The sequence below is a fragment of the Dendrobates tinctorius genome, unplaced genomic scaffold (genome assembly GCF_039654945.1).
Source record: "Dendrobates tinctorius isolate UK_male_01 unplaced genomic scaffold, ASM3965494v1 ptg000231l, whole genome shotgun sequence".
In the NCBI taxonomy this organism is placed as follows: domain Eukaryota; kingdom Metazoa; phylum Chordata; class Amphibia; order Anura; family Dendrobatidae; genus Dendrobates; species Dendrobates tinctorius.
In genome coordinates this window covers 28,625,001-28,638,429 of record NW_027361898.1, presented here as the reverse complement: position 1 = coordinate 28,638,429, position 13,429 = coordinate 28,625,001, and the positions used below count along the sequence as shown (strand labels likewise).

Genomic DNA, 13,429 nt, shown 5'->3' with positions numbered 1-13,429 from the left:
GCTTTGGGGCTGTTTCTCTGCAAAGGGGCCAGGACGACTGATCCGGGTACATGAAAGAATGAATGGGGCCATGTATCGTGAGATTTTGAGTGCAAACCTCCTTCCATCAGCAAGGGCATTGAAGATGAAACGTGGCTGGGTCTTTCAACATGACAATGATCCAAAGCACACCGCCAGGGCAACGAAGGAGTGGCTTCGTAAGAAGCATTTCAAGGTCCTGGAGTGGCCTAGCCAGTCTCCAGATCTCAACCCTATAGAAAACCTTTGGAGGGAGTTGAAAGTCCGTGTTGCCAAGCGAAAAGCCAAAAACATCACTGCTCTAGAGGAGATCTGCATGGAGGAATGGGCCAACATACCAACAACAGTGTGTGGCAACCTTGTGAAGACTTACAGAAAACGTTTGACCTCTGTCATTGCCAACAAAGGATATATCACAAAGTATTGAGCTGAAATTTTGTTTCTGACCAAATACTTATTTTCCACCATAATATGCAAATAAAATGAAAAAAAAACAGACAATGTGATTTTCTGGATTTTTTTTTTCTCAGTTTGTCTCCCATAGTTGAGGTCTACCTATGATGTAAATTACAGACGCCTCTCATCTTTTTAAGTGGTGGAACTTGCACTATTGCTGACTGACTAAATACTTTTTTGCCCCACTGTATGTGATGCTCTGTTTTAAGTGATTAATGACATTGATATGTTCAATGTAAATATGTTGCTTCGCATAACCCTAAAAGTAAAAGGCTAAGGGCATCAGATCCGGGGATCGTGGTATACTTGTATACTTTCCTATGACTGGTCAAAAGTGCACCATGACTTTATGGACACACTGTAGATGGAATCTGTGATGGAGCCAAGGAGATGGCCAGAAGTTACTGATGATTCCGTTAGTCACAGTAGAGCCAACATGGTACAAACAGTGAAGCAATGAAACGTTCAGTAAGTTTATAAACACGAGCAGTAACACTTCTTTTTTTAACAGCCTTCGGCTTGATCTCAGGCCATGGCGAATTGATGGATGATTGATCTTGTGTTAGCCTAGATAAGTTTTCTCAGCCGTTAACTTGATAGTATCAAGCCATCTCATTGCTGGTCTTCACCTTCACCTTGTTCATTCTATTCTTCCAACCATGATGTCATTCTCCAGTGATTGCTGTCTTCATATGATGTGTCCAAAGTAGGCAAGTTGTAGTTCAGTGATATTTGCTTAGACTTGTTAGGGCTGGCGGAATGCACCAAATTATAAATAATAGTAGGTGCGTTCGCAGCCCGGGGTCCACCGTGCAGAGGTGGTACACTGCTGCTAGGTAATGGTGGAAGAATAGAGCGGTGTGAAAACAGTCACACGTGGGTTACGTCACCCAGTGTGAACAGGGGCGAACTCTGTTGACTCACAGAGCCGCACAGCCGCTGAACGTAAATACCGGAGCCTGTTTAGCTCACAGAGCCCAGCCAAAAAGCGCACAGAAAGTGGCCACAGACCTCTACCCCAAGGACACGGGGTTAGAGTTCCTTTAGGCCCTCTGAGCGCACGGCGTCGCTGCCGCGAAAGCCACTATAGACGCTGGCTACGGAGTGTGGAGCATGCGCACTGTGGCGTGCCGAGTCACTGATGGGGACTAATGCCTGACTCTGACTCTGCCCTACCTACACCTAAGCCTGGGCGCTAGCAGGCTAGGCTGCACAACACATGCGTACCAAGGGTAGGGGTTTCATAATGAGTCAGTCACCAGAGACATTCATACATGCATACATCACTCTCTCCACATAGTCTGTAAATACAGTCTATCCTAGCGCATGGGCGAGCGGCCATGCAAACCTTTTATAGCCACGGGCGTCTGGGACCTTCCTGGCTTCTCGAATGGGCCAATCCGAACACGAGCAGGACCTGAGCACCTGACCCTCGATCTCCAATGGGAGATCACTCGTCGGGCATGCTCAGTGGCCCGACATGAGGACTAAGTCCCTGGAGAATCTCGCTGCTGAGCAGCATGCATTGTCATAGCTGTGCCAGAGGTGGCAGCAGCAAGCAAACCCACGGAGTTGGCCTGGACAGAGCGCCGGGACCGACGAATCTGCTGAGCATTCTCCACTTTGGCTGAAGAAGAATGGGAGACCGCTGGGTGCAAGGCTCTGGTTTCCTGCTGTGCAGTGGCAGGAACCCGACGCCTAACAGGAGTGACTTGTCTGGTTTGATTTGTTTATTCTCCTTGCCATCCACGGTATTGATGGCATCTTTCTCCAGTACCACATTTCGAAGGTGTCGATTTTTTTTCTGTCTTGCTTCTTTATCGCCTAGATTTCTCATACCACAGAAAAGACCAAACTATGCACGAGCCGTGTCTTTGTCGTTAGTAAAATGTTCTTTAATTTGAAGACCTTGTCCAGTGACTTCATTGTTTATTTACCCATATCTGTTCTCCCATTGACTTCCGGTGTCATCACTGCATCTTGAAATCCTCTACAACTTCCAGTTTGTCGCCATCCATCTCAAATGTGTCCTGGTCATACCTGACAGTGGTCAATATCTTTTTCTTCTTTGTAATGAGTAGCAGTCTCATGCTCGAGCTTACCATCTTGACACTCTGTAATAAGTCCTTAATTCCATCTACGTTTGTTACTGTCAATGTTGTGTCATCTGCAAATCACATAAAAATACATAATAAGTCGACTAATAGTTACATGTTTTCACTTGTGTGCTACTTTAGCAAGATTTAGTTAAATTAATGGATTCAATAAATTGAACTCACATTTTCCCCAACTCACTTCCTGTTGAGAAAAAATACTACAAGACAAAACTGTGCATATAATGTTGCTGAATAGGAGTAAACAATTCTTTTTAAATATTTTTTTAAGCTGCAAGATGCTGTCATATTTTTACCGTATCTAGTATTCCAAAGTTATACTGTCTGGATTTGTGCTTGTTCATCACTTTGTAAAACACATTGCTGTACTGAATACTATTCACTCAAATATATTATTGAAATGTTATAACAACAGTACTAGCATACATGGAATATCTTTTGTTGTAATGATGTCCAAACTTTTTTCTGTTCTATGACATAACAAAAGTGTTAGGTCTATTTAAACATCCATGTGTCATGATCCAAGTATAGACCGCGATGGATGGTCTGACCCTGGGTCTCCTGTTCCAATATTTTTTATTAATTTTACGATGTACAATACAAAATAATATTGTGGTACCATTTTAGCCAGATAAATCGATGTAAATATTTAGGTCACAAAAAAATGAGAAAGGTATTCGAGGAGTGACACTTGTAATGCAGCCTGATGAAGGGGCCTTCTGAGCCCTGAAAGCTTGCAAATATAATTTCTCTGGTTAGCCAATAAAGGTATCACTCCTCGAATACCTATCTCATTTTTTTGTGACCTAAATATTTACATTTATTAATTTTAACATTTTTTATGAGGGAAGGGGAATAGGGTACAGAGCGAAAACAATGGGACTAGGATAGGGAAAACATAATCCCTGTAAAGACAGGAATACCCCACAAAGTGAGGAAATAGACAGTCAAACATACAGATTATACAAAAATTTACAGAAGCTGAAATGTTGCATATTATCCGCCAACCGAGTACAAATATCCTCGTACATATAAAAAATTAACCGTTGCTTAGTATCAAAAACTTGTAGAAGAAAAGGTTAAAAGACATTGACAAATGCAAATATCATTATATAGTATATGATCATTTTGGTGATCATTGGGAATAATTAAGTACACCCTAGAAATTGAATCAGTACACAATCTATGCTATAGTGTTTGCATAATTGTGATAGCTAAGAAACAAAGGCTAAAGTACTCATTACCAAAGGCTAAAATAGAAGAAAAAAAATCAAAACCTAACCACCTAAAAAAAAAAGATCAATGCACTTATTATGCCTCTGATACTTTAAGAAAAAAAAATTAAAATACTAAATATACGGTGAAAAATATGAAAGCCCGTCATGTCCGGAACATCCTGTGAATGCCCTAGGACTGAGTGGAGGCAAAAAAAAAAATGGTTTATTCAAAAAACTATCTAAAAGTGGAAAATATTTCCTTAAGCTATTCTATACGTAGTTCTAAATTTAACACTAACTAATAAGCTACAGCTTTCCCATCTAGGAAGATCAAATTTCAAAGTTGAAAAATATTATAGAAGAGCAGAGTATTTGTAAAGTTCACATCTCTCAGTTTGGACGAAGATCCGATTTGGGCGGTGAGGATGATCCAGATGAGGCTTCAGGAGGGCCTATCCTGGCAGACATCAAGAAGTCGATTCCCTCTTTGGGTAAGGTAAGATGAAATGTTCTGGATGCAAACTTCACTTCTAAAGTCGAGGATTGAGTCCAGCGAAAGGGGATTCCACTGCGCAGGAGCTCACGGGTTGCAGGGCAAAATAAATTTCGTTTTTGTAGAGTCAATCTAGATAGGTCCTTGAAGAATGTCAGGTGGTTATATGAAGACTGCAGTAGTAGCGGGTCTTTTGATAACCCCAAAAGTGCGTTCCTTACCCAGTTAGGATAAAATGATACTATAACATCTCTGTTCAGGTTTGATGGCAAAGAAGGAGGTCTACGTATTCTGAAGACCTTCTCGATCAAGTTGTTTTTTTTGAGGTTTGGGATCAAATGAGAGGGCACCACAGATATAGATTCTTTTAATTGTGAGGAATGCACTGATTCTTGAATTCTTCTGATCTTTAAGTTATTTTTCCATTTGAAGTCCTCAAAGTTAGCCAAAAAGTCTTTAAGTGCGGCAAAGTCGTTTTGTATTTTATCCATGGAATCTGGGGTAGTAGGAGAAATCTGTGGCGGATTAATACACAACACCTCATGATTTTTAATAGAGTCTGGTAATTTTAGATTTTCCATATCGTTGCCAGAGTTTTTAATAGAATTCGGGTAGGAGTCATCAGTTAAACGCATCAAAGTATCTTTAAAAGGTCTTTCACAAAATCTTCAGATGCTTTAGAATTATTTTGTATCTTAACCGGGTTTCCCTGAAGAGTATGAGTCCCGATAGAGGCGTTCAGTGAGTCCAAAAGAGCTTTGCACATTTTGATCATAAATCCTTCAGTAGGGTAATCTTCTGAGGCGGGTATGGCATCTATTAATAAGGTATTTATCTCACTCTTGGATCCCCTCCTCTGAAGAAGAGCGTGAAGATAGAGGTTCATCAGAAACCTGATCAACAAAGGAACCGCTCCCAAGTTCATCATATATGTCATCTTCAGCAGCAAACTCCTCTGAGTAAAGACAATCAAACTCATCCGACGGGTCAGAGTTAACTGAGTGACCCTTTTTACCACCATTTTCTCCCCTATCCCCATAAGATGACAAAAAGGGCTCCAGATGCATATCATGATTATGTTTATGAATAGCACCATTTAGTTGTGATCTTCCATCAGTCTTCCTGTGAGCTTCCTCTTTAAATTTCTGGGAATCAGTAAGGGCACTGAGAGGAGAACTTCCCTTAGTAGCTCCTTTATATGATTTATAATGGTGTGTCTCCTTTCCCCCATTATCCAGCCTGAGAACTTTATTATTTTCCACACCCCCAGTGTGGGATTGTGGTTCACTGAATGCAGGGGTGAGACCCTGCAATGCTGCAATTGTAGGTATAGATCCCTGGATGCCATTATCTTCAGGTTTCAACTGCCCCTCATGTGCCTGGTCCCCTACGTATCTGGGGATAAACACTGGCGCATTAGATCTGAGAGCCTGTCCTGCAATATTCCGCGCTGTGCAGGAGGAGATCCCAGCGGGCATCGACAGTGCTGAAACTACCGAGTCTCCGCCAGCTCCCCCCGGCTGCTTTTGCTGTCTCCGGGGACCTTGATCTGACACAGCTCCCCGACACTTCCCTCCTGCACCAGGAGCCGACACCGAAGCCTCCACTGAGGTGAAGAACCCAGCGGATACCCATGGCGCTGCATCCATTGACTCACCGTCGGCCTCCTCCATTCACGTCAGGTGTTTCCCGGGACCTTGTTCTGTCACGGCTTCCCGATGCTTCTCCCTCACACCAGGAGCTGACACCGGAGCCGCCGCTGATGTGAGGAGCCCAGCAGACACCCGCGGCGCTGTATGCATTGAATCACCGCCGGCTTCCTCCACTCGCGTCTGGACCCGCCGCAGCCTCAGGACACCTCATCACTGCATCGGCAGCCGACACCAGGGTGAGGGACCCAGCGGGCAACTGCGGCACTGCATCTGCTGGGTCACCGCCAGCTTTTCTTAGCCGTGTCTGTTTCTCCCTGGCAGCCAGACCCACCGTATCCTTCCAACACTTCTTAAATTCACTGACAGCAGGCACCGGAGCTGCAGCGGGGAACAGTCTCTCCCTCACAGGTGTTTCACGGGCCAATTGATCTCTGAAAAGTCCCGGTTTTACTGTGGATAGACGGGCGGCTTTCACTTTCACTTCAGGCGCCGGCCTGAGTTGCTTAGCTCCAGCTGTAGTTAGGCCTTTATCGGGTCCTCTCCCGCCGCCTGCTTGTCCTAGAGGGTAAATTCTTTTGGTGGAATTGGGTCTCTGCTTCTTCTTATCTTTTCCAGGCATGTTTTTTCAACTTTTAGTCCAAAAAATTTCCACTTTTCTATGCTTTTAGCCGCTTGATTAGGGGAAGTGGCAGGAGTTCCTGAGAAGCATGTCTGCTCCTTTCCCTTGCAAACCACACCTCTCTGGACTTGGATCTCCTAACCCTGAATTTCACAACCTCATTTTTGCTCAAACAGCTGTTGACTTTGGATTGGGAAACTCTTGTCAGGTCCATGAACCATAGACCATGACACCCGGATGTGCGAATGCAGCTTAAATCTGTATTTCAAGGCTTTATTTTGTTGTGATGATCTCATAAATGTGCTTGTCCTTTTCTGTTCCTATGTCCTAGTGTAATATGACAAGTGACAAGTTTTCTGGGAATGCTCCTTTGGGAAGTTTTTGGACTAGTTTTTCTTTTCCTTCTGCATTTCCTGAAACAATTTTGAAGAATCATTGCGACCTTTTAGGAGAATTTTCTTCCTAAAGCGTTTTTTTGCCTTCTAATTTGATATTGCTTAGTTTGGAGTGGAGTCCACCATGAGACACATCAAAGAAGTAATATGTAGTTTTTCTCATCAGGCATTTTTAAAAACATGATGCAGAAAAAAACTGAATAAATTATCAGTAATGTGGTTTTATAATTGAAAGGAGTAGACGTTGAAGCATTTTTAAGTGTTTTTTTAAGCGGACCAGCTCCAAAAGAATCATCGAAAACACCCTGTGCACATGTGGCATCTTTTTAAGGCGGATTTTGCCCAGAATCACCTGAAAAAGCTCGGCAAGTGTGCCCCACAAAATAAACAAAGTGCCCTGAAATGTCAAAACCACACTACAGTGCACATTAGGGTGACCGGATCTCATATGGGGGGGGGAAAAATGTCAGAATCTTGTTCGTCTGGACCCCACAAAATGATTCCCCTTTCCAGATATTGAGAGAGCCAAAATTTGAGCTTGATCAAACGACGTTAACCCATGCCGCTTGTCGCTCAAAGTTTGAAAAAATCCAAATTGAGGTATTTTAAGATTTAGGTATTTTGCATAGTCTGTTAGACTATAAAGAATGTGACAACAACATTGCAGAAATAGCCCTGACCAAATTTTCGAACCATTTGTGGTATTTGAATGCAGAGTTGGTGGGATTATCGTTTTTTGATCCCACCATTACAGACAATGAAAAGTTGTTAATGGCTAATAAATTGCTCAGTAGCACAGATGAACCATCAGAGCACGCTAACCTACATGAGTTGATAATTTTACATAATTATCTAATCTATTCTAGAGCTTTTGTTAAAGTAGTTTTTGAAACGTCAGAATATAATGCTTGGCATTTGCTTACAACTTGCAGGACATATTGCTTTTGTTCTTCATCTTTTGTCAGAAGGTCGTTAAAGTCGGTTACTTCCTACCTCTTTTAATTTTTCTTTCCTAACTTTTGGATTTACAACCCTAGCGTGCTCTGATGGTTCATCTGTGCTACTGAGCAATTTATTAGCCATTAACAACTTTTCATTGTCTGTAATGATGGGATCAAAAAACGATAATCCCACCAACTCTGCATTCAAATACCACAAATGGTTCGAAAATTTGGTCAGGGCTATTTCTGCAATGTTGTTGTCACATTCTTTATAGTCTAACAGACTATGCAAAATACCTAAATCTTAAAATACCTCAATTTGGATTTTTTCAAACTTTGAGCGACGAGCGGCACGGGTTAACGTCGTTTGATCGAGCTCAAACTTTGGCTATCTCAATATCTGGAAAGGGGAATCGTTTTGTGGGGTCCAGACGGACAAAATTCCGACATCGATTTTTTTGCGATCACCCTAGTGCACATGTTTTAGCTTATGTCGCTTACATAACTTCTTTTAGCCACTTCAGGATATGGAAGCCTCACCTGGGTAAGCTCGGCAGCTGCGGTGATGTCTATAAGGCGCTGTGTGCACATACCATTAGGGCAGGGGTCCCCAACCTTTCTTATTGTGAGATCCACATTCAGCTCTGAGAGATAGAAGTGGCGAGCTACATCCAGTGCCTCCTCACCGACTTGTACCATTCCCAGAGCCACCGTTACCCTTCCGTACAGAAAGCGCTATGTGCCACCAGTATACTTGCATCCAGGTGTTCCCATCAAGCACACATATCACAATATTGTATCCAGCTTCAAGTACCCATTTAACTAATACAACTCTGTTTCTACTTCTAGCACTTCATACACTTTTCCACATTAAAACTGCAACACAAAGAAGGAAAAAGTGAAATTTCTTCTAAATGTATCTGGAGCTGTTTTTCATCAAGACAATGCCAGGCCACTTGTTGCTCATACTCATTTGAGCAGCCTGTGTGGCATAAGCGTGTTACCAGGGATGGCAGTGGCTCTCCGAACTGTTTACCATTGAGCACATCTGGGACGTCTTTGATCTGCCACCAGCAGATCTTGATGATTTGCCCAAGTGCATTTAGTGTGGCAGTACATTTCTCAGACAACCATTAATAACCTCATTGATAACAACCAAGGTTGTATGTATGCATCCCGGTTTCAGAGGCGCGCACAGTACATGTGCGGAAGTTTGGAAGATAACTTCCGGTCATGCGCAGTGCGTGTCTCTGAAGCCGGGAAGTGTGCATCTGGCTTCAGAGATGCAGTGATGCTGCCGGAATTAGGGGCATGCATGTGCTAGAATTGCATAAGCGGCGATGACACCGCTTGTGCAAATTATGTTATTACGCCCAGAGAGGCGTGATAATGTAAGGAGGTGGTAAAGAGCCTCATTCCTTCCTCTCTGTGCTAGAATTGCATAAGCGGCGATGACACCGCTTGTGCAAATTATGTTATTATGCCCAGAGAGGCGTGATAATGTAAGGAGGTGGTAAAGAGCCTCATTCCTTCCTCTCTTTGTCCTGTGTGGTACCCGGATGGTGTGCCAATGAACAGAATAAGTGTACTGTGATGTTACTGTTGTATTGCATTGTGTTATGTATTATTGTGCTGTGTCTGCAATGTTACTATCTGTATTAGAGGCAGGGCCAGCACAGGTTTACTTAGTGGGTGGGACTTGCAGCTTCTAGGGAGCGGGAAGCTCCTGCTTCCAGGGCAGAGCCCAGGAACATTTGCCCAGGGCAGATGCTCAGCTGCGGCTGGGAGCCTTGCCAGACCCCAGGAGGAAAAAAGGGTGCTGCCCCGGACCTTTGGGCAGCGCAGCGGGCAGTAGGACTAGGTAAGTGCCCTGCCGAAGGGAGTTTAAGCATCCAGATTCCGGCATATGGACTACCTCCTCTTTCGGCTGCTGTGGGTGCGGCCGTGGACGTCGTTAGGGAGAGAGCAGGAAGTTAATGTTGCACTTTATTCATCTCTTTTATTAAACTGCTTCCCTGTTGGACTGCAGCTGTGCCTGGGATTGCGTCTGTCCTGTCTATTTCTGTACAAGGTGCTGGGGTGTACACTGACTGTGGCTTAGTTGACTCAGCTGGGACTACCACCTTATCACATTTGGCGTAGTCGGCAAGATGGACCTCCACAGCCTCACAATAGAAAGATCGTAGGCAAGGACTTTTTGAACTTATGGATCAGTGACTATGGAAAAGGGAACAAAAGATGGCCGCCTTTGGCGCGAAAATCAAGGATGGGGCTGCCAGTCGTGGGCATCAAAGAGGCATCTTGGCACCGAAAAGAAGAAAGCCACATCCCTTTGTGAAGAATGCCTGCCCTAAATGGGTGTGGCAAAGATGGAGCTGTTGCCCATCTAGCCTGGCCAGGAGAAATGGGAGGAGCAGCAGGAAAGTATCCCACCCACAATTGTGTGGAATCCAAAAGGATAGATGTCATATTCGGAGACCATGCAATGAAGAAGCATGTTGTATCGCGGCGGCATCGGCCGCCAGGACTAGAGGCGATCCGTGGCCCGGTCAGAGATGGGCCTGCGCTTTGAGGCCTGGTGGTCGGAGGAGCTGGAGGAGTGACCCTTGTTCCAGCGGTCGAACAAACAACCCGTGGAGACTGAGGATTACAAGGAATTGGCGATGTCCTAACGTCAACCCGAAGGAGTCTGGAAGACCCTAGAGGCGGTTCTGCGGGGGATCATGGCAGTTGCGGTCACCAGCATTGGCGGCTGTGCTCGAGGACTGTCACTGGGCTCGGCGGTGAGTAAAGAGTCCCCGCCCAGCCATCCCGTTACCTCATCCTCTGCCCTCTGCTTCCTGTGGCCCCGCCATCATCACCTGAGGTGCCCCATCTTCCAACTCCACCATCGTCCCCGGCAGTGAGGGCACCTGCATTCCCACAGGCCGCGTCCGCTCCGGCTGACCTCAGCAGCACATATGTAGAGGAGCTCCGGGTGCCCACGGCTGCAGAGGCCCAATGGATCCAAGGAGTCATACAGGAGAAGAAGCGGCGGGAGCGCTGCATTGTCACGGAATTGCAATGCCCCGGCAACTGTATGGTACAGGTTCATTCAGGAGCTGGACACTGGAATGAAAGTTTATGTGAATGCCGGGTCCCTGACTTTCAACGGTCCTCTGTGGATTGGGGACCATGTTGCATTTTTCAAGGAACAGGGGCCCTGAGGGCCATACGCGATGGCCGTAAGAATGGCCTCTGATTGGGAGGCAACCTCAACGCAGGAAGCTCAGCGTTTTGAACGGCCGTGGCAGCAGTTTCTGAAGATGTGCAAGAGAGAGCAACACCTAGACACAGTGAGGCAGCCGCAAATGTGACAGCAGAGCCGGAAGCTCTGGGAACTGTGGGACCACCGCTGGAGAGGATGCGGGGCCAGAGGAACCATGAGAACTCTTCCTCTAGCAGGATCTCGTCCCACACTTATATAGTGGTGCAGGGTGTGCATGCGGCCTATTATGCAAATCGGCAGCCATGTGTGGACTGAAGTGGCCTTCTTTAAGTTATGTTTTGTTCCGGTTGCACCCAAAAAGAATACCGGAAACTTTCTGCATCCCCGAAAAGGAGCCCAGTATGGTGCTGAAGGACTGTGGCGTCTGGCGTGGTTACAGAATAAGGACCATGTCTGTTCATTTTCCACTCCTCCCAGTCTGTTTGCGCCCGTTGATGAACCCCTTGCTGGATCACGGGACTGAAACCCCACGGGGGTTTATTATGGTGGACTTTGTGTGCGGCTGCTACTTAACTGAACTGTGTCACCCCTGGATTTTGCCCTTTTTCTCCTTGGACAAGCCCCATGTTAAATGCAGCCTACCACCAACCACAAGCCCGTGGTTCCCTAAAAGGAGAGAGGGGAAGACTGACCCGAGGATCGAGCCAGGTTAAAAAACTGTGTAATAAGTTGGCCATCGGGCATGGATACTGATTGCAATGGCCTCAGGAACAATAGGACTAGGGTCATGTGGACCGGCTCGGAGAGAGACCGGGACTCTTATGCTGGTGCTGCACTGAAGATTTTTTTATGCATGTGTTTGGTGCTAATTTTTCAGGGGTCGTAATGGCCGAGGACAGCCATGTTTAAAGAGGGGGAAGTGTAAAGAGGTGGCGGAGAACCTCTTTGCTTCCTCTCTCTCTCCTGTTTGGTACCCGGATGGTGTGCCTATGAACATAATACATGTACTGTGATGTTACTGTTGTATTGCATTGTGTTATGTATTATTGTGCTGTGTCTGCAATGTTACTATATGTGTTAGAGGCAGGGCCAGCACAGGTTAACTTAGTGGGTGGGAATTGCAGCCTCTGGGGAGCGGGAAGCTCCAGCTTCCAGGGCAGAGCCCGGGCACATTTGCCCACGGCAGATGCTCAGCTGCGGCTGGGAGCCTTGCCAGATCCCAGGAGGGGAAAAGGTGCTTCCCTAGACCTTTGGGCAGTGCAACAGGCACTAGGACTACATAAGTGCCCCACCGAAAGGACTTCAAGCGTCCAGATTCCAGCATATGGACTACCTCATCTTTCGGCCACCGTGGCTGCTGTGGGTACGGCCTTGGACGTCGTTGAGGAGAGAGCAGGACGTTAATGTTTCACTTTAACTTGGAATTAATGGTGCTATATAAATAAATGATAATAAATAATAACTTTATTCATCTCTTTTATTAAACTGTTTCCCTGTTGGACTGCAGTTGTGCCTGGGATTGTGTCTGTCCATTCTATTTCTCTACAAGGTGACGGTGTGTACACTGACTGTGGCTTAGATGACTCGGGGGACTACCACCCCGTGCCACCTTGTTACAATTATGGAAAGAAGGCTGACAAGTCTCGGGCACTAGCCATTATCCTCCAGTGCTGTCATATTCCAGAACTGCAAACTCCCTGGAGAGCCCAGAAGTACAAGATGTTCAGTGCTCAAAGACACAGCCATGGTATGGAAGAACAGTATATGGGACCCTTGCAGTTCAAAATCTCACCATAATGCACAACTCTACCTGCTTTGTACTTTAGGTGTACATGGGCGTCCTTACCTCTTGCCCCAGTGATCTCTCTGCACCTGGGTAGTTGTACATAGAATGCAGAGCTGGTAAAGAAAGCTGAGCTCCATACAAATTGATCACCAGATAAGTATCTAAAGCTATCTGCACCCAGAACTTTTTTTTTGAGTGGGTTTACTCCAAAAATGTTCTTAAAAATATGGTTGAAAGACTATTTCTCATTATTTATAGCTTAAAACTACTTTGCTGTTTAGTAATTTTAGCAGGTTTTTTTTCCAATTCTAAGCAAAAACATTGACAAATCTCTTAAAAAGAGGTTCGGGTGTTTTTTCAGTGTTTCCATTGACTTGTATTGTAAACTGAAGAATGGTCAGTTCACTTCTTTTAACTTCTTGGTGGTTTTTCTAAACCTTAAGCTGTTAAAATGCTTTCAAAAGACTTTTTTGAACATATGAACAGCAAGTCTTTTTTTACATACACATGCATATGTTCATTCTTTTAAG

General features: G+C 45.1%; 1 long non-coding RNA gene across 1 annotated transcript in view; it reads right to left on the bottom strand.

Annotated features, from left to right (window-relative positions):
• Positions 1 to 13,429, bottom strand: part of LOC141059975 (uncharacterized) — a 93,438-nt gene that overhangs the window by 57,998 nt on the left and 22,011 nt on the right. The window contains exon 2 of the long non-coding RNA XR_012222632.1: positions 1,823 to 2,641. This is a non-coding gene — a long non-coding RNA (uncharacterized lncRNA). The remainder of the gene's footprint in view (positions 1 to 1,822; positions 2,642 to 13,429) is intronic.